This window comes from Culex pipiens, chromosome 1 (genome assembly GCF_016801865.2).
Source record: "Culex pipiens pallens isolate TS chromosome 1, TS_CPP_V2, whole genome shotgun sequence".
Classification (NCBI taxonomy): domain Eukaryota; kingdom Metazoa; phylum Arthropoda; class Insecta; order Diptera; family Culicidae; genus Culex; species Culex pipiens.
The window spans coordinates 38,244,330-38,267,013 of NC_068937.1; the positions used below are offsets into that span (position 1 = coordinate 38,244,330).

At 34.1% G+C, this 22,684-nt stretch overlaps 1 protein-coding gene and 1 long non-coding RNA gene across 9 annotated transcripts in view; both read left to right on the top strand.

Annotated features, from left to right (window-relative positions):
* The window catches only part of LOC120423869 (fasciclin-1), a 634,253-nt gene that overhangs the window by 249,205 nt on the left and 362,364 nt on the right, over nt 1–22,684 (top strand). The gene's annotated exons all lie outside the window — the stretch shown is intronic.
* The window catches only part of LOC128092445 (uncharacterized), a 60,609-nt gene that overhangs the window by 15,540 nt on the left and 22,385 nt on the right, over nt 1–22,684 (top strand). The window contains exon 2 of the long non-coding RNA XR_008211777.1: nt 8,857–8,919. This is a non-coding gene — a long non-coding RNA (uncharacterized LOC128092445). The remainder of the gene's footprint in view (nt 1–8,856; nt 8,920–22,684) is intronic.

Genomic DNA, 22,684 nt, shown 5'->3' on the forward strand with positions numbered 1-22,684 from the left:
TTAAATATCGAAATTTACAAAACAAATTTATAATTTTCGTATTCTTTTTTTTCAATTCAGGCCTGAAAGGGTTAGCAAAACTTTTTTAAATCGGCCTTCGTCGTGCGTACGGGGTCGTTAAAGTGGTCCCTCAAAAAAATGAGCCTGTTTGGTCAAAGCATAGATATTGTGCTATTTGTTTTTTGAAACTGTCAAATGTCTTGTAGTTTAATTGTTAATAGTTAAAAGTGTATTGTTTAATGTCCTGAAAAAGATCCAGATTAAAAAAGGTTTAAGTGTGTGTTCATACCAACCCTTCACATTGTAACCACTTAATCAATGAATATTTCAAACATTCAACTCGCACTGTTCCCCAAACCAAATCCCTAAACAAGGACTTTCCCCAAGTTAAGGGTGCAACGGCGAAGGTACCATAAGATGGAACGAAATATGATCCAGTAATTAAAATTTTCCCGCTTTTTGTTTGGTGTCCCACACAACCCCCCAAAACCTCCCCCGCGCCCTTCGAAGTCGACCTTGCTTCTAAAACTGGCAAAGAGCTAATGTTTATTCTGCCCACAAAGTGGGAGCACCGGCAGCAGCATCAGAAGGAAACTCAGGACGATAAGAAAGTTGAAGGATGTGCTGCTCGTTTGGAGTAAGAAAAAGACATTCCATAGACAAAGGCTGCAACGCAGTGGCAGCCCGGAGAAGCTGGGGCAAAACTATTCATTAATGCGCTTGGAGACAACGACGACCGGGATTGGCCCAGAAGATCTAACAAGAGAGAGCGGGCGAACTTTCGACAGTGTCTGCACTTCTGCATGACATACGTGTGTTTGTGTGTGTGTGTGGGAATGGATGTGTGAATGAACAGTGCTTTAGAAAGTTTATTATTGTTTTTGGTAGTTTTTTTTCTTTTTCGAAAGATTTTCTCGAGTAAGGTACACTGAAACGTTTTATTTGTTTTAGTGTTAAATTTATTTTTAGATTTTTTATGATCGTTTGTTCTGTTGTTCTGTCGTTCTGTTGTTCTGTTGTTCTGTTGTTCTGTTGTTCTGTTGTTCTGTTGTTATGTTGTTCTGTTGTTCTGTTGTTCTGTTGTTCTGTTGTTCTGTCGTTCTGTTGTTCTGTTGTTCTGTTGTTCTGTTGTTCTGTTGTTCTGTTGTTCTGTTGTTCTGTTGTTCTGTTGTTCTGTTGTTCTGTTGTTCTGTTGTTCTGTTGTTCTGTTGTTCTGTCGTTCTGTTGTTCTGTTGTTCTGTTGTTCTGTTGTTATGTTGTTCGGTTGTTCTGTTGTTCTGTTGTTCTGTCGTTCTGTTGTTCTGTTGTTCTGTTGTTCTGTTGTTCTGTTGTTATGTTGTTCTGTTGTTCTGTTGTTATGTTGTTCTGTTGTTCTGTTGTTCTGTTGTTCTGTTGTTCTGTTGTTCTGTTGTTCTGTTGTTCTGTCGTTCTGTTGTTCTGTTGTTCTGTTGTTCTGTTGTTCTGTTGTTCTGTCGTTCTGTTGTTCTGTTGTTCTGTTGTTCTGTTGTTCTGTTGAGATTTCTTCCAGTGTAACTTTATAAAGTCATCATAAGACAACTGCTGCAACCGCTTGTGCCGTTATCACCATTTTACTTGTATGGTAACGAAAGACGGATTATGCCAGTTTTGCTCCAGAAGTTTCCCTCAAACCGCACATGTCACCCCAACCCAGAAAAAACAACTTTACTCTATTGTTCTTTGTCATTTCCAGATTAGCACGTCTTTTTCAGGCTCCAGTAAGTTTGAACAACTTTTCACTCGTTTGTGAGTTGTTAATGATGGCACTCGAGTGAATCTCGTTTTTCCTGGTATGCAGTTTGGCGATTTCAAAATTAGTAAAATTATGGTTTAAATTTTGCGCCATAACTTCGTTTGTCACCAACCTTCGAAAAATTCAAAAATCGCGTGCGGGCAAAATTAATTCCTTTTAATGAGCAGCCGGCATTTCCTCGGGTGAAATTCCACATCGGTGTAAACGAAAGCTCGACAACACGAATGCACAATTTTCACTGCACATGCAATTTCAGCCTCCTTCACACTCGAAAAAGTCATAAATCATTACCGGGGACCGGCAGCGACGCGACCATTTTAAATTTGAGAGAGCCTTATGAAAAAATTCCCCACTCCGAGCTCTGCAGGGCGTCCGGAACAAGGCATTATTGCACGAAAGAACGAAACTGCAGCGGCAGAACCAGAAACATCAAATTTGCGGAATTGCAGTGGGTGGTGGTGCATTTGTCGAGGAAACAACCCGTCGCAGCCACAACAATTGCTCGTTTCCTCGGGCATGTTTATGAATTTTTAATTTTTATGAGAATTTCCGGTCTGGGTTTCCTTATTTGAGGTTGATTTTGTTGGTGCACGTGGGGATTGCCCGAAGGTAAAAAAGACTGCGAAGAAATCTACAGCTCACAATTCAAGAAATCAACAATTCATCACCTCAACAACTCAACAACACATCAAATCAACTAAACAACTAAAAAAAATCAACAGAATCGTAACAAAATCAACTGAATCAACAGAATCAACCAAATCAACAGAATCAACAAAATCAATAAAATCAACAAAATCAACAAAAACAACAAAATCAACAAAATCAACAAAATCAACAAAATCAACAAAAACAACAAAATCAACAAAATCAACACTATCAACAAAATCAACAAAATCAACAAAATCAACAAAATCAACCAAATCAACAAAATCAACAAAATCAACAAAATTAACAAAATCAACAAAACAACAAAATCAACAAAATCAATAAAATCAACAACATCAACCAAATCAACCAAATCAACAAAATCAACAATCAACAAAATCTTTCAAATCAACAAAATCAACAAGATCAGCAAAATCAGAAAAATCAGCAAAATCAACCAAATCAACCAAATCAACAAAAAACAACAAAATAATTAACAAAATCAGCAAAATCAGCAAAATCAACAAAATCAACAAAATCAACAAAATCAACAAAATCAACAAAATCAACAAAATCAACAAAATCAACAAAATCAACAAAATCAACAAAATCAACAAAATCAACAAAATCAACAAAATCAACAAAATCAACAAAACCAACAAAATCAACAAAATTAACAAAATCAACAAAATCAACACAATCAACAAAATCAATAAAATCAACAAAATCAACAAAATTTTGAAATCACTAGCAGTGCTTCTTGAAACATTAAATCGTTATTTTTTTTGTTGTTATTTCACTGCAGGGGTGGGACAGAGATTCCCGCGGCCCGGTTGACGTGGCCATGAATCCGCGAAAGCGCACGTGAAATGGCTACGTGAGCGTGCGGTTGAAAATCTGTTGCAAAAAAGCTGGACTAAGCTTTTGAAAAGTCGTAACAAAAAATTATTAAACCCTGTTTTTAAATTATCTTGAATTCTTTCTAAAGCCAAAATTTCCAAACTTTTTCAAATGTTATTCCTGCATTTTTTCCTCCACTCACACTCATTTTCCCGCGCGGAAAAAGGCTTTCTTTTTTTTGTGACGTCACGCGGCAGCCACGTTTGCGCAAGTGACAAGAAAATTAATTACTAATGGGATATGACAGCAGAATGGTAATTGGGTTAATTAATTGCCCGTCGGTGGCGTCCGCGGCGCCGCGTCGGGCTTGATGCTGCGATCTCTCCTGATGGCTGATGCCGGGTGGTCGTCGCGCGGTCGTCGTCACACGCGTTGGGAGAAGGTTTTTGGCGTACGAGTGCGTGGGTGGTGTAAATTCAGCGACGCGTTATGATGGGAATTAAATTGTGCCGTGATGCTGATGCGGCGGGTCTTGCGGTCGTGACCTCAGCAATGAAATTTTAAGAATTTGCAAGAAGAATTTGTTGGATTTCTTTCAACGTTATTTGACATTATTAAATTATTTATCTAATTTGTTGAGAGTTTTAACTCGAAGGCATGAGTGTAAAAATATCAAACTTTTAATCAAAGTTTTTTGTATTTTATGTAGACAAACCCCAGTAGCAAATGTTCTACAATTATCACAATTATACCAAAATCAGGTTTTGATTGGCCGTTCCAAATATTTCATGAAACATTTCATCCCTCGATTCGCTTCATTTTGCCTACTACTTGAAGTCTTCATTAGTGATCTGTTCTTGAGAAAAGAAATATTGTACGATCAGTTCCTAGCTGGACTCGGTCACAGGAAACGACCGGCGACTCAGTGACCGACGAAATAGGCGGCGGGCCAGATGCGGGCATAAAAATGTCAAAATCTCTTCCCCCTCACTTCGTCTCAACATCCAGCTGCAGCTTTGTTGACAAACAAACGGAGCACGCGGTCGCATGATGGCGGCATCGAGCCAGAATTAGGGGTGATCATGTGATTAAGGATGAAAGTTTTTTCAAGAAAAATAATATTTTTCCGACCGAATAAAAAAATTGCGAGCATGTTCAAACAATTATTCCTGATGTCGGAGAAGTGATAAAAAAGCAAAATTATAATCCATAATTTTTCTATAAATTGAATTTTTTCACTCCAACTGGGAACCCCTAGGTCTATCCACGACCGTTTCCAATGACCGTGAGAAGATGCCAGAAAATCCAGCTACGAGCTAAATCCACAATAATGAGACTGCTTAGAGTTGTACGATCCATTTCATTTTAAAATTTGTTGAGGGATAAATTTCCGAATGGCATCTTTTGAGCTTTGGTTCGCACAGATCAAAATGTGTTCAACCACGTGTGATAGTTTGAAAAACTTTTATTGGTTGAATGTCGAATTCTGGTTATTTTTTTAGAACTTAATTTTTTGATTGAACATCTTTGTTTTTCAAGATCTTTTGTACCATTTTTGAACGTCAAAATAGAAACATTCGTAAAACTTTATGATTTGTTTTTTCACGATATTGGTCATTCCAGATCAACTGAGTACACTTTTGGACTCGACCTTCACCGATTTGGACCAAACCTGGAGGGAACGTTCATCTATCGATAGTTAACAGAAATCCCAAGTTTGGTGCTGATTGGACCATCCCTCTATTTTTGACAAAGCCCTCTTTTTTGACGATTTTCTAAAAAAACTTTTTTTCTTTTAATCATAACTTTGCAACTATTTGAGCAAAAGACTTGCTACAGGTTGCATTTTATAGAAAATTGTCCAAGGAATTTGAAAAAAATAAAATTTTAACCCTGAAATGCCCACTAATATTATATTTTAATGTTTTAAGTATTAAAAATCAGTTTTGACCCATTCCTTATATTTTAATTTGTTTTATTTTATCACCATCGTGTTCCCCGGACAATTTTATATAATAATCAATGTAGACCTCAAACTAAAATGAACTACTGGCAAGATACAGCGATTTTACTGAAAAAAAGTTTGATGTTTGGTTTAAATTTTATTTTTATCGAATTTCTTGTACAATTTTCTATAAAGTGCAATCTGTAGAAAGTCTTTTGCTCAAATAGTTGCAAAGTATGAACGTTCCCTCCAAGTTTGGTCCAAACCGGTGAAGGTCGAGTCCAAAAATGTACTTAGTTGAACTGGAATAACCCATATTTTATTTTTTTACATCATGTCATGCTTTTCAAAAGGTCTTAATTAATTTAATTTTGGCCTTTTGAAGTGCTAAGTTTGATCTTTAAAAAATGCATTTTTTTATACGTATATTTTTCTAATGTTTCATTTTTAACAATAAAAATCGATCTAATAACAATTGATATATTATGGTTTTCTCCGATTTCGCACATCGACTTTTCTTTTTTTATTTTCTTTTAATGAAACCTATATCAAAAGAAGCCATTTTGCATCCATACAATTTTTAGGGCTGGCCATACAAAATAGGTATGCAAATGTATGAAATTCTGTATCTTGAGAAGACATTTTGTGGTCGACTTGGTGTTTTCGGCAAAGTTGAAGGTTTTGTTTGGGATTTTTCGGAAAAAAATGTTTTTAAATTTTTATTACTTAAAGTTAAATTCTTCAAATGCGTATTTTTTAAATTTTCGAAATCTTGTAAAATGTTTTTTTTTTGGAATTCCGTCGTGAAACTACTTACTTTTCCTGCCATTCTCGAACGACAAAACAGCCTACTTTTTCTGTACCAAAAACAACAGAATCGAGTAGTAACCCTTTTAAAGACAAATGCTGAAAAGTTCTACTTTTCAGCACTAAAATGGATCTAAAACTAGAACTTTTCAGCACTTGTTTGGAATAGTTGTACTTTTTAACATTTTTTTTATTTAACCGATTCATTGACTCAATGCATGGACATTTGTCCTATAATTCTGTTAAAAGGGTGTTTTTCGGAATTGCAAAAATTGTTGTAAGCAACTCGTTGCAAAACTTGATTTTTTCAACACTCGTCGTATTCAACAAACTCGGTGAACCTCGTTGGATAAATGTACGACTCGTGCTGAAAAATCTTCTTTTTGGAACTTGTTGCATAAATTATTATTATTATTTTTCAATTGTTTTTTGAATTTTTCGGATTTTGTCATTCCAAATATATATTTTTTAATTTGAAATCTAACTTAGCTTTTGAAAAAGTAATTTAACTTATTTATATTTCTGACCAGAATATAAAAAATAATACAACAGAAAATTTCGCTAAAGTTTCAATTGTTGACATTAAAAATCAGACCTGTACTTTCTGAGATTCTATTGAAAATTACAGACTTATTAGGTACAACTAAGTGAAATTCATTTTCATCGACCTAATATTTTCTTTTATTCTCTATAATTGTCTTATTATTTTTGAAAATCGGTCAAGTAGTTGCCGACATACGGCATTGCAATTGCATATGATTGAAGGATTTTTTTCAAGTGTTTTTTCAATTAACCTTAATTTTTTACCAGTCGATATTTTGGCTACTATTTGTCCGGATTTTCGGGTAAGAAAAATGAAATCTATATAAAATTTTCTCATGCAAAAAAGGGTTCAAACTCATTTGAAATATTTGGCTTGATTTTGAAAATTAAAAAACAAAAATGATTCGTCATAAAGGTTTTTTTTTCACACTGACCAATAGTTGCCTATGTTTCATCATTTGCAAAATTAAAGCTTATTGGAAAATAGCTGGGTAAAATATGTTTTCTCTATTTCAATGCATTGCGATGCTTTTTTGCAACAACTTTTAATCGGATTTAGAAAGTATGAAAATAGTTACTTTTTTGCCTTTCAGGTGTGTCCAAATTACCCCCTTAGCATATTTTCAGAAATAGACAAATATGAATGGTTTTTCAAAAAATAAAAAAATATTACAGTTAAACCTCGTATAAGAGCGCCTCGCATATGCAACTTTGCATACGAGTCATTCCACCTGATTCGGTGTTGTCGCAAGAGTTGCATATGGGATTTTGGCTATATGGGAGACATAGGCTATATTTTTATAAAAAATCATCTAAACTATACAAATTTATAGTGTTTTGGAATCGTTATGGAGTCAGGTATACAGCTACACCAAATTTACATGGTTTACGATGTTCTAGATCATCCGAAACATCGTCAAGTTAAGGCCTATGTGTTCAACGCCGTACAAGTATGAGGTAGGCGATTTGACTGTGGTTTTTGACCAACGATCATATCCGGATAGCCTCAGGGAGGTTAAGGGACTAGTCTACCGGTATGTGGTGATGTTCTGGGTCTTCTGTAGAGTCCCGGTAGTTACGGCCGATGGGTCTACCGCCGTAACACGGCAGAGGTCGGTGGTTTTTGACCTCAGATCATATCCAGATAGCCTCAAGGAGGTTCAGGGACTAGTCTACCGATGTGTGGAAATGTTCTGGGTCTTCTGTGGAGTCCCGGGAGCTACGCCTGAAGGGTCTACCGCCGTAACAAGGCAGAGGTCGATGGTTTTTGACCTTAGATTATATCCAGATAAACTCAGGGAGGTTCAGGGACTAGTCTACCGATATGTGGTGATGTTCTGGGTCTTCTGTAGAGTCCCGGGAGGTACGACCGATGGGTCTACCGCCGTAACACGGCAGAGGTCGATGGTTTCTAACCTTAGATCATATCCAGATAGCCTCAGGGAGGTTCAGGGACTAGTCTACCGATATGTGGAAATGTTCTGGGTCTTCTGTGGAGTCCCGGGAGCTACGCCTGAAGGGTCTACCGCCGTAACAAGGCAGAAGTCGATGGTTTTTGACCTTAGATCATATCCAGATAGACTCAGGGAGGTTCAGGGACTAGTCTACCGATATGTGGTGATGTTCTGGGTCTTCTGTAGAGTCCCGGGAGTCACGGCCGATGGGTCTACCACCGTAACAAGATAGAGGTCAGAAGTTTTTGACCTCAGATCATATTCAGATAGCCTCAGGGTGGTTCAGGGACTAGTCTACCGATGTGTGGTAATGTTCTGGGTCTTCTGTAGAGTCCCGGGAGCCCTGTACCTCGCATATGCGTGCTTCGCATAAGAAACCCCCGTATGAGGTGCATATGCGAGGTTTAACTGTATTATTATTTCTAGTTGGAATAAGTCGTCGCCAAAAATGTATGTTTCTACCAAGTTTTGATATTTAAAAAGCATTGGAAAGAAGCATTATATCAATTTTAGAAAATTATAGGATTGGAATTTAGACTTGTTTTATGCGACTTTGCGAATGTTTTTTAAAGTATTTTTTCTATCTTTTTCAACCATTTAAATGACAATGGCATCGTTCTAAAGAAAAAAAATGTGAAGCAAACAATAATGATAAGTGGTGGTAGAAAAAACTAAATACTATCAGAAACAAGAACAAACTAAACAAGAGTGTGATGTGTTTTGTGTGTTTTGAGAGTTTTTCAGCTTAGTGTTTTTTTTTCTAACAAAAAAAAAGAAATCTTTTTAACCCAATTTCATTTTATCGAAAAACTGAACTGATTTTTCTCCCATTTTCTATCTATTTCCAGGTACATATGTTTAACTTGATGTCACAACTTGGAAAATCTTATCAAACGAGACCAAGATTTTAAGTAAGTGGGTTCAAATTGGATTTGACTTTCAATTTAGGTATCTTTCCAGAAATCTGAATCACAATGTAAAACAATCACTATAAACAATCTTACTTAGTTAAGCCTTATCATACAAAACTGTTCTCCATACACTCACCGGATTTCAGCTCCACTAAGCCAAAATCCGTAGAGGGAAGGGCATGTTTTCACGCCAGTCAACTCCTAATCTTACCCATTTTATAAACCTCGCTCTTATCCCATACTCTATATGCTTCCTTCCGTCGAAAAATACACAACATCTGCTGCTACTCGCCTCTACTCTCCCAAAAATTGAATTAGATCCATGCCACGTGATAACGACAATCACTTTGCTTTTGCCACCATGCCATGCTTGGCCTCACGATAATCCCTGTAAGTAGAAACTTTTTTTTCGCCAAAAATCACTTCCCTGCTGCCTCTCGGGAGGGAGAGTTCACAAACCACCAAAAAAATACCAAATTTTAAATTATTGAAACTAAAAATTTATTTCATAAGAATTTTTAAAGAGATTTAAAAATCATTTACCTTGAATGCAAAATTGAAAAACAATTTTTCACTGTGCATTTTATTTTTCCAAAAAGAGGAAAGAGCCTAAAACTGCAAGGACATCCTCAGTGACAGCCAACCAGCAGCATTCTGTCCCTTGTTAGTGTTGCACCACGAAAGGGGTTTTGCCTGGGTTAGGTTGAAGCGATTATCGTGGCCACCATAAATTTTAAGCCGCGCTGTGTGACTTTCAACCCCTTGTTTAGAGTACGGTACTGTGCCAGCAAAAGTTACAATCCCAGGTGATGAAAAAGGATTACATGTGTGAACGCGTGTGTGCGTTTGTGTGGAGGAGCCCAAATCATCGCGGTTGTAAGTAGCTTCATTATTGTTTGCTAAACGAGTTAAAAGTTAGAGAAAAGGGGGAAAGTCACATAAATCCTAATCGTATTTAACGCAATCAACAGCTGTGGACAAGTACTGGCAGCACTGTAAAAACTTTTTTCTCTTTGTGCAAAAAAACTAAGAACGAAGCAAAACTTTTTATGACATGTTTGGTGATTCGTCTTTTTTGTAGTTAATCGAATCGAAAAGAAGTTTAAAATTTATTTTAAAAAATCAAACAGGAATTGAGAAGTAAACATAATACAGTCCATAGCAAACCCAAAAACATGAAAAAGAAAAAAACTCGCATTTTTTCCGAAAACTAGCTATACAATGAGACCATCTTCAAAATTTAATTTTTAATTTTTTTATATGGCTTAAACTTTGTTGTGGAGCGATTCTCTACGAAAACGGTATTTAAATTTTTGGATTTTTTTAACCGGCTGAAACTTTTTTGGTGCCCATATTACTTTCCATACAAATTTGGCAGCTGTCCATTCAGATTCAAAATTGGGGGGTGGGTCTCGTGGCGCAGGGGTAGCGGCTTCGGCTGCCGATCCCGATGATGCTATGAGACGCGGGTTCGATTCCCGCCTTATCCACTGAGCTTCTATCGGATGGTGAAGTAAAACGTCGGTCCCGGTTTCTCCTGTCTCGTCAGAGGCGCTGGAGCAGAAATCCCACGTTAGAGGAAGGCCATGCCCCGGGGGGCGTAGTGCCAATAGTTTCGTTTCGTTTTTTCCATTCAAATTCAAAAATCTGTACCTTTTGCAGGATTTTTTCGATCGATTTGGTGTCTTGGGCAAAGTTGTAGGTATGGATAAGGACTGCACTGAAATAAAATGATACACGGTAAAACTTGTTTGGTTATTTTTAATTTCACTTTTTGTCACTAAAACTTGATTTACAAAAAAACACTATTTTTTCTGATATGTTTTTGGAGACATAATCCGGAGCGTTTGGTACGGTATGCCCACGCATCCTTCCACCCCTGTAGATTCTGTGAAATGTGATCCGTTCACAGAATCCTCTCTGCGTTTAATGCAACGCAGTAGGCCTGGCCGCTTTTATGAGTGTAATACGTTTCGGGGATGCTCGAATGTACTACAATCATTAATATTGACAAGAAAGAACATGGGGCGTAATCTAATCACATGTTCTTCCAGGATGCTTTCTTCGGACTGGCTGCGCTTGTGTTTGATTAGATTAGATTAGATTCACTAGCGTGCCCAGCTATTTGAGGCAGGTGGGGCAATAATATGGACGTTTTGAAAAATACGTCATTTGTGGACACCCCCTTACCAAATGTAGAAAAAATTTCTGAGGATGGTGGGGCAGTTGCCCCATGTTGCCCCACCCTGTGCACGCTAGTGATTAGATTAGATTAGATAAGATGATATGTTTTTGGAGACATAAAGAATTTTTGAATCAATACCGATTTTTAAAAAAAAAATCGAAATTTAGGTTGCAAAAATTTTTCAACTTATTTTTTTTAATGTAAAATCGAATTTGCAATCAAAAAGAAATTTTGTGAAATTTAGATAAAGTGCACCGTTTTCAAGTTATAGCAATTTTTAGGAAACTTTTTTGAAAATAGTCGCACATAATCATTTTGTTAAATTAGTGACCATGTTTGCCCAATTCTGAAAACAATATTTTTGCAATTCCGTCGTGAAACTACTTACTTTTCCTGTCACTCTTGAACGACGTAATAGCCTACTTTTCTGTACCAAAAATAACAGAATCGAATAGTAACACTTTTCAAAATAAATGCTGAAAAGTTCTACTTTTTAGCACTCAAATGGATGCTGAAAAGTTGAACTTTTCAACACTTGTTTCGAAAAGTAACACTTTTCAACATTTTTTTGATTTAAACGATTTATTGAAAAAATACATGAAAATTTGACATAAAATTTCACTCAGTGGAATTGAAAAAAAATTTGTATGGAACTCGTTGCAAAACTTGATTTTTTCAGCACTTATTGTATTTATCCAACTCGGTGAACCTCGTTGGATAAATGTACGACTCGTGCTGAAAAAACCCTCTTTTTGCAACTTGTTGCATAAACTACTATTTTGAAAGGCTAAGAAAAATCTACATGTTTTGATTTTTTGAACATTGTTGATACAACCATTGGTTGCTGAGATATTGCAATGACAAGGTTAAAAAAAGGGAAAATTGATGTATTCTACACAGAAAAAAATTATGGTAATATTCATATATATTCAAAATAATTTACCTCTGAAAATGATGTATTTTCATCAGTTTTTGATGAATATTCATCTGGTTCACATTTTACCACATTTTTAGGTAATATTACACAAAAAGAGGTAATATTCAAGCAACAAAATTTTCAACCTTCCAAAATTTTACCTCTTTGCCTTCCTCACCTTACTGAGGAAAGGCTATAAAATCACTCCAAAAATGAAATTATTAATTTGACTTCGTAGACCAACCTTCACGTGAACATATCTACTCAGAATCATGTTCTGATGAGCAAATGTCTGTGTGGATGTGTGTAGGTGGGTGGACAAAAAATTGTCACTCGATTATCTCCGGTCTGGATGAACGGATTTTTACCGTATTAGTCTCATTCGATCCGTCTTGGGGTCCCATAGGTCTTTATTTAAAATCAGCAGGTTTTGTTAAGTACTTCAAAAGTTATGCTAAAAAAACGATTTTGGCTTATGCCCGGAAGATTGTAAAAAGGGTGGTTTTTGCAAGAAAATCTATCATGTTATACATTTTCAGAAAAGTATTAAAAAGACTTTTCCAATGAGCCCAAAACATTAAAGATCTGACAACACTATCAAAAGTTATTAGCACTTAAGTGTTATTTATACACTTTTTGGAGGCCGGATTTCAGATATTTCAATAAAAATGATGTCCAGGTTCATCATGCGACCTGTCGTTAGTTAGATAATCAAAAGACCTTCCAAATGAGCCTAGAACATCAAGGTTCTGACAACCCTATCAAAAGTTATTAGCACTTAAGTGTTATTTATACACTTTTTAGAGGCCGGATCTCAGATATTTCAATGAAAATGATGATCGGGTCCATCATGCGACCTATCGTTAGTTAGCTAGTCAACAGACCTTTCAAATGAGCCTAAAACATCGAAGATCTGACAACCCTATCAAAAGTTATTAGCACCTAAGTGTTATTTATACACTTTTTGGAGGCCGGATTTCAGATATTGTGATTGAAATATTGTCTGAATCTTCCATGTGAACTATCGTCGGATAGGTTTTTTTTATCAGACCTTGCCGATGAGCCAGAAATATTGAAGGTCTGCGAACCCTATCAAAGGAAATGAGTAATAAAGTTTATTTGTTTAACATGTCAAGGGGGTATATTGCTATTTTTACTGAATTTATTGAATTTATGAATGTGAGGAAGGCACCAACCACCTAAAGGTGGATTAAGTAACGTTTTTATGTGTAAGTTTCACCCAAACAACGCCTTCATTTTCTAATGTCGATATCTCAGCAACTAAAGGTCCAATTTTAAATGTTAAAATATGAAGCTTTTGTGAAATTTTTCGATCTTTCCGAAAACTATTTTTTTAAATCAAAACTGACTTTCCAAAAAGGCGTAGTGGCGTGTATTTTTCTTTCAGTGCATTTTTTTAGGAAGCCCATCAAATTTCTTACCAGTTTGTTTCTGATCACTTTTTGATACGATGCAACGGCTAAAAAATATAATAATCATGAGAATTTCATATCTTAGTTTTTTTTTTAAACTTTGCTAGGGCAAGATTTTTAAAATATGATTTTTAAAATGTTTTGAGTGTCAGCGTTTTAATCGTGATAATGTATTAAAATACATTTAAGAAGATAATATAACAGTTCTTATAGAATTGTTTTTGTTTTTAGGAAAACAAGTACAGTTTTGAAAAGTCATTTTTTGAAGCAAGACATTAACAAATTTGCGATGAAAAATTTTATAACAAATTTAGAAGTTTTTGGCTATTAAAAGATTTCAATTGAAAATATGTTTAAGGAACTGACATACCAAATATCTTAAACCAATATTTTTGATGTTTTTTTTATATCTGTAAAAATATAGCGTAATTTTTTTAATGGAGACTTACATTTCAAAAGGGTCAAACATTCATTTTTGTGTACCTATTTTTTCTCAATAGTCTTCATAAATTCTTAAAACTTTGCCGAAGACACCAAATCAATCAAAATATTCCTTGTTTGAGGAAAATTTACATATCGCTAGATTTTAGATTTTTTTTAAAATATTCTAAACCATATTTATTGCTTAAATTTATTTACAATCAGTTCAAATATGAAATAAATAAAACTAGAAAAAAATCAAAACAAGTCAAGAAAATTCAAAAAAGAATAAAAAATCTTTAAATTATTTGTATTTTCCATATTCATCCCCAGACAAGATAGAAGACACCCTTAACATACTTCCTTTCTAAAATCCTTCAAGCTTAAAAATCGCAACAGACAGCTTACCGTTCGTGCTCAACTTTTCAACGGGGCCATCAATCAAAACTGTGTGGCACTGGGTGGAATCTCCACCCACAACTCTTGGTTGAAACATTGTGCTCAAAATTCAACTTATAGCCAAAAACAACCTTGACTGGCAACACTGCTGTCAGTCAACTTCGTGGAATTTTTTCTTCAGTTGAGCGTTTTATCTTTTGAAACCCACCTTTTAAGCTCTTTACATCATGTCATTAGACTTTCATTCGAACTTTTCCATTAATTGAAATAACGCATAAACCAATTTGAGCTTAAATCAGTGCTGCCACCTTTTTTTTTTCATAACAAACCAACCTCCCTCGGTAACTCTGTAGCATTCAAATCAAATTCAAAGCTTTCATTCACCCTTAAAACCGGCTTTGGGCTCCATTTTGATGTAATCTCAGCTTCCGAACCAGAAAACGCGCAAAGTTTAGTGCAACAACAAAAAAAAATGCAGAACGAAAAAGCACCGCTCGGAAAAGTGGTCCACATCAAAACCGAGTTTATAGTTTGGTTCCCGGATTTTTGCGTTTTTATTTTTGCATTCCGAGTTGAATATAGACGGGCAGCTTTGCAGCCCACTCCAAAACAACTCGCACACACACACACATAGAGGATTATGGATGTCGTTCAGTTACTGAAGCTCAAACTAGCAACAAAAAAAAGTTTGAAATTCACGGAATGTCATGCAACAAAAAAAAATGTTGATATTTGTATGAACAAGGTTCAGCACACAGAAAAGTGATCCCAACGAGCGGGACCTTACAAAAAAGTGTGTGTGTGTTTTTTTCTACATCGAATCGCATGTAGGTTTGAGCTGAATCGAAAGCAAAAACAAAACGACAGGCAAATTCAGTGAATCAGAGTTTTATGATGTTGAACGTCCTGAGAGTGACAGGCTGGCGGGAGGAAAAAGTTTTGAGAGAATAATTTGTGTGCTTTTTTTTTGTTTCCGCAGGGGATTGTGTGTTGCAAAATTCGAACAAAATGTGAAAGCTTGTTGCGTTGAAATTAAATGAATTCTGTGTAATAGTTACATGATTCAATTGCAGGTCGTTTCGGCGTTTTTCTCATTTTAGTGGTATTTTTTTTCTAAGGTATAAGATTTTTTTTTATTTTAAATTATAATGCTTCGTAGAGCTAAGCTCTTTAAAATCATAAGTTTGGCAGATTTTTGTATTGTAATTTACTACAAATTTTTAAATACTTGATTTTTCCAAATGACGTAAAGATTGATAAAATGACGATTCCAATAAATATTCAATCGTTAGTCTTTATTTACCTGATTTCCAAAATCTCTTCTTTATCAAACTATATCTTCCGATTTTCAATCTACCAATTGCTAACCTTTTCAAAAAACCACCTCAAAAAACACACAATTTCCCACTTAATCAAAAGGATGCTTCCACACAGCGCAAAAAATCACCCTTCTTTTCGCGCTGTTCCACCAAATATCTCTCACCCCGTGGTGCCAAAATCTGTTTACAAAAAAGGAAATCAACCGTTGAACTTGATAAATTAAATTCAATTCCCTCTCCCAAAGGCGGGACTCTGATCATGTTTTTTTTTTCTCCTGTTTGTTTGCTGTCAGTTTGATGTTTACGTAGCGGCGTGCATTCACTTTCGACACTTCCTGCTGTGTGTGCTTTTTATGTTTGTTATTTTGTGTTAACAACCAACTGAACAAAAACATAATAAAAAAAATTTCACCCCCTTTATCTGTTGGGTGATTTGAGAAGGGAAACCAGGGAAGAATGGGCGAAAACGACTCCCATTTTCACGGTTAACCGATTTTGGTTTGGAGTGCACTGTGAGAAGTGTTGGATGATGTTTTTTTTTTGTTGGGTTTAGAACCACTGCAACCATTGAGTTGATCTATTGCGGTAGTTGGATGATGTTGCCAAATTTGTAAATTTATTGGAGCTTAGTTTACATTTTAAGAGGAATTAGTACCTTAGATGTTTATACTTTCTAAGCAAAGCATGGATAGTTTATGTTGTTGTTTATTTTATTAACATGACTTTAACCTAGAGAGGTTAAATTCGAAAATTCGAAATTCTCCCCGAATTCCGGAAATGGATCTTATTTTTCATTTCGTATGACAAAAGAAGCCATTTTGTGTCATTGGTTCACCCATACAAGTCTCCGTACAAATGTGGCAGTTGTTCATATAAAACTATACGTAAATATTCTTAATTCTGCATCTTTTGACTGAAGTTTCTGATCGATTTGGTGTCTTGGACAAAATCCGTACGGATAAAATCGAAGTACGGACAAAAATGTATCATAAACAGTATGATTTAGAAAAATATGATTTTTCGAAAAAAAAATCTTTTTATTAAAAAAGTTAGCTATAATTTTTGACATTAAAAAAACTTTTTTTTTAATAATTCCTTGTCATGTTATAGCTAATTTAATACTAAAAGAATATTTCTGGTTTTTTAAGCGAGTGTCCATGATTATCAATCTATTAAATTTTTTTTTTCGACTGGTTGAGGAAATTTTTCATGATTTTTGTTTTAGGACTTTCAAACTCGGACAAGTTCAAAGATTCACAGTTTTAAAGTCTTTCTTAAATTGACTTAATTCAACCATATCATGTTAAATTTGTAATGATTTCGGCATGATTATATTTTTTATAAATGCAGTGAGTTGAAATTCAATGTATGAATTATCAAAATTGTTCAATAAATTTTTTTTTTCTAAAAAACTTAAATTTTTAATAATTACAATATGGGTTTCAACCGAAGCGAAATGTTGTATGCATTTTCACTTTAGTAGAGTGTTTTTTCAATACAAAAAAAAATATCACATAATATTTTTCGAAAAATTCTCAAATTTTCAAAATATGCAATATGAGTATCAATTCAAACGAAATAATGTAAATATTTTCATTTCACTGAAGTTTTTTTTCTTTTAAACTATAATCTTCACAAAATACCGTATTTAAAAAAAAACGAAATTTGATAAATTGCAGTATAAAACGAAGCAAAATTTGTTATGCATTTTAATATTGTTAGACCTTTTAAAAATAAAATACTCGAATTTTCAAAAAAATCGTAGTTTCACTAATGCACTCAAATTTTCATGAATTTCCATGTAGACACTATGCGAGGTGAAAATTTGTATGCTTTTTCCCTTTATTAGAGTTTTATTTGGAAAATACTAAAACTTACACAAAATACCGTATTTTGCCTTCCTCACTGAGGTAAGGCTATAATCCTGCTCGAAAAATGAACTTTTGAAATACAGCTCGTAGACCATGATTCATGTATACCTATCGACTCAGAATCGAAAAATGAACAAATGTCTGTGTGTGTGTGTGTGTGTGTGTGTGTGTGTGTGTGTGTGTGTGTGTGTGTGTGTGTGTGTGTGTGTGTGTGTGTGTGTGTGTGTGTGTGTGTGTGTGTGTGTGTGTGTGTGTGTGTGTGTGTGTGTGTGTGTGTGTGTGTGTGTGTGTGTGTGTGTGTGTGTGTGTGTGTGTGTGTGTGTGTGTGTGTGTGTGTGTGTGTGTGTGTGTGTGTGTGTGTGTGTGTGTGTGTGTGTGTGTGTGTGTGTGTGTGTGTTTGTATGTATGTATGTGTTCAAAATTCTTGCCAAGTTTTCTCACTGGCTGGACCGATTTTGATCAAACCGGTTGCATTCGACTTGGTTTAGGGTCCAATACATCGCTATTGTTTGAAGTTTCGATAAGTAGTTCAAAAGTTATATATAAAAATGTGTTTTCACATTTATCCGGATCTCACTTATATGCATGAAAACGGATCCATCTTCCAACCCATCGTTGGTTAGGTAATCAATAGACCTTTCCAACGAGTCCAAAACATTGAAGATCTGGCAACCCTGTCTCGAGTTAAGACCACTTAAGTGATATTTATGTACTTTTTTGAAGCCGGATCTCACTTAAATGTATGTAAACTATGTCCGGATCCACCATCCAACCCATCGTTGGTTAGGTAATCAAAAGACCTTTCCAACGAGCCTAAAACATTGAAGATCTGGCAACCCTGTCTCGAGATATGTCCACTTAAGTGATATTGATGCACTTTTTTGAAGCCGGATCCCACTCAAATGTATGTAAACTATGACCGAATCCACCATCCGACCCATCGTTGATTAGGTAATCGAAAAACCTTTCCAACGGGTCCAAAACATTGAAGATCTGGCAACCTTGTCTCGAGTTATGATTACTTAAGTTATATGTGTGTACGTTTTTTTCTGGATTCAAAAAAATAGCTGAAATGTGTGCCCAAATCACTCATATTACCCATTGTTGATAAAAAGTTAGGAAGGCATCAACCACATAGGTGGATTAAGTTAGTTTTTTTTTCATAAATTTCAATCTGGGTATCAAACAGTGCGAAATTATGTACGCTTTTTCACTTTATTAAAGTTTTTCTTTGAAAATACCAAAAAAAATGCATTGTGGGTGTCAATTCAATCGACATCATGAAAATATTTTGACTTTATTAAAGCTTTTTTTTGAAAAAAAATTGAAATTTTCTCAAAATACAGTATTTTTGCGAAAAAAAACTCAAATTTTATAAATTTGCAATCTGGGAATCAAACGAAGCAAAATTTGTTATGCATTTTCACATTATTTAAATACTCGAATTTAAAAAAAATACCTTATTAAAATATTCAAATTTTCATAATTTGCAATATGGGTATCAAACGAAATAAAATTATGCATGCTTTTTGACTTAAATAGAGTTTTTATTTAATATACAAAAAAATACATTAAAATTATCCATTTTTTCATAAAAAAAAACCCAAAAATTTTGCTTTGGTATGGGTATCAATATTGCAAATTTTGAAAGTTTCGAAAAAAATGATATTTTGTGAAAGTTTTAGTATTTTACAAATAAAAAAAATGTTAAAAAGTACAAAAACATACAAAACTAATTATGAAAATTTGAGTGCTATCAAAAAAGACGATATTTTGTGATGTCTAAAATGTTACAAAAAAAAACCATTGAATTATTTTGAAACAATATAAAAATATTATTTTTCTGACCTTTGTCTCATTGTCCTTTCGACACGCAGCATGCGATCTTATATCTTCCGATAATTTGACTTCTATCCAGATTTTGTTTATCCAAGAACCAATTAGTATAGTTCATATTTCAAAGCCAAACGTCGGTAAAAAAAACGAGCCAAAAATTTCTTTACAATTCAAACAACTATTCAAGAGCTGTTGGCTACGTGCTTTATCACATTGGTCATGTTTAACATAATACCCTTAATTATTTTATTGAAAACACCAGATTTCAAAATCCGGTTTATTTCCGGCATGAAGCTCATGGAAAAATCTTTTAAGTCCAAACCCAAAACTTCTCTTAATTGGTTCATCAATTTCTGACGTTTTCAAGTTATAAATGTATTTTTTTAAATTTATAAGGTATTGTTATTTATATTCTTCAGCGCGGTTTAGTTACCCTCCAACTTCCCACCCTCCAGATATTTTAAACGGATCTTTACCCTCCACCCTCCAAGTTTCCAAGCAACTTTTTCAAAACGGCGTATGTGTTATTCGATTTATTACTTAAAACTTCTTGAAAAGACACTCTTAGCCAAAAAGTATTTTAGAGAGCTCTCCGTAGAATTCACTCAATCAATTCTAGAGAAATCTCTTGCAACAACACCACCACCAACCGCCCTGTTCCGCTATCGATGGCTAAGTTATGTTTCAAGCAGCACCACTACCCACACTAGTAATGTTACATCAGCGATGGATAAATTAAAGTTTTTAATCAATGGGCTTTTGGGAGCGATTTAGATTAATAATTTGCATAATTTACCGTTTTTACTTTCAAACCAACAATTAATTAACAGATTAATCACATTTCGCTTTTCAACTAATGAATCATTCCTTTCTAAGATTTTTATTCATTTCAATCATTTTATGCATTTCAATAGTTTGAAGTATGTTAAGTTGGTTTTAAATATTACGAGTAATTTTTATATTTAAGGTATTTCAGGTATACGAGTGTATCAAGTTTTTAAAGTTTTCAAGGATTTAAAGTGCTTCAAGTATTTCAAATATTGTATGTATATCATGTATTCCAAGTTATTCAAATATTGTTTATCCAATTAGTTTTAGTTTTTCAAATAATTTAAATACTCTATTTTTTAAATTGTTTCAATTATTTCAAATTGATTTTAATTTTTTCAAGGATTTAAAGTGTAATAAGAACATCATGTGTTTCAAGAGCTTCAAGTATGTAAAGTATTTTGTGGATTTTAAGCATTGCAAGTATTTCAAGTTTTCAAAGTATTTCATGTATTTAAGTACCTATTTCAAGTATTTCAAGATTTTCTAGGATTTAAAGTATTTCAGATTGATCTTAAATATTTCAAGAATTTGTAGTTTTTTTTATGTATTTTGAGTGTTTCAAACAAGATTCATGTTTGGAGTTTTTTTAAGTCCAATGAACAAAATTTTTTGTTTGTGTTTCTGAAACCACATTGCGTCAAAAACACTCTAAAGCCAAAAAATCAAAATTGGACCTTTATAAAAACAATAGAAGTAAATAAAAATATCAAATGTTTCTATTAATTCATGTTTATTAAATACTTCGTATACTAGTATCTTAGTATTTCATGCAATTCAAGTTATTTAATTACTTATAATATATTTTTTCAATTATTTTAAATTCCTTCAAATAATTCAAATTGATTTTAAATATTTTAAGAATTTAGATTTTCAAACATTTCAAGAATTTCAAGTATTTCAAGTTTTCATTATAAGTAATTGAAGTATTTCATTTTTTCCAAGTTTTCGAAGTAGGTATTCAAGTATATCAAGTGTTTGTATAATTTTAAGGATTTAAAGTATTGCGAGAACTGAATGTATTTCAAGAATGTATAGTATTTCAGATAGATCTTAGATATTTCAAGAATTTGTAGTAATTTAATATTTCGTAGTATTTCAAGTGTTTCGGCAAGTTTCAATTATCTGAAGGGTTTTAAGTACTTGAAGGGGTCTGGGGTTTTTTTCAAGTCCAGTAAGCAAAATTTAGTTTTTTGTTGTTGTTGTTCTTTGTGTTTCTGAAACCGCAATGAGTTAGCGGTATTCAGAACACAGGCAAAATATTGGTAAAACGAAACTATTGGCACTACGCCCCCCGGGGCATGGCCTTCCTCTAACGTGGGATTTCTGCTCCAGCACCTCTGACGAGACAGGAGAAACCGGGACCGACGTTTTACTTCACCATCCGATAGAAGCTCAGTGGATAAGGCGGGAATCGAACCCGCGTCTCATAGCATCATCGGGATCGGCAGCCGAAGCCGCTACCCCTGCGCCACGAGACCGACAAAATATTGGTATGGACCTTCAAAAAAACTAAATACTTCTTGTATATACTTGTATATACTTCATGTTTTCAGATATTTCAAGGATTTCATGTATTTAATAAATTTCGAGTTTTGAAGTAGTTCAATTATTTCATGTATTTCAATTTCTATGATTTAAAGTATTCTAAATTGATCTTAAATATTTCAAGAATTCGGTCTTTTATGTATTTTGAGTGTTTCAAGCAATTTTCATGTATTTGAAGAATTACAAGGATTTCATGAACTTGAAGGATTTCAAGTACTTCATGTTTGTAGTTTTTTACAGTCAAATGAACAAAATTTTGTCTCTTTGGTGTATCTGAAACCGCATTGAGTCAGAGGTAGCAAAATTGAACCTTTAAAGAAACAATAGAAGTAAATAAATATGTTTTAAGTATTTCAAATACTTCATGTTTTCAAATTCTTCAAACATTTCAAATCGATTTTAAATATTTCAAGAGTGTTATAAGTACCGTCATCAGGGGTGACATTGGGTCTGGGGGTGAGATTGCATCATACAAATTTCGAAATTTTTGTCTGACCCAATGTCACCCCTGATGACGGTACATCAAGCATTTCAAGTTTTGGAGTATTGGGTTTTAAGTCTCATAAGTACTTTAAGTATTTAAATTTTTCCAAGTTTTCGAAGTAGGATTTCAAGGATTTAAAGTATTGCGAGAACCGAAAGTGTTTCAAGAATCAATAGTATTTCAGATTGATCTTAGATATTTCAAAAACTTGTAGTATTTTAAGTATTTCGAGTATTTCGAGTGTTTCAAGTATATGAAGAATTTCAAGTACTTCAAGTCTGGGGTTTTTTCAAGTCCAGTAAACACATGTTTGTTTTTTTTTGTTTTTTGGTGTTTCTGAAACCGCATTTAGTTAGTAGTATTCAAAAACACAGCAAAATTTTGGTAATTGGACCTTTAAAAACTATAGAAGTAAAACAAGTATCAAACATTTCTAGTAATTCAAATACTTCAAATTTCTTGTAATTGAAGAATTTCGTGTTTTCGTGTATTTCAGGAATTTCAAGTTTTTCCAATATTAAATGTA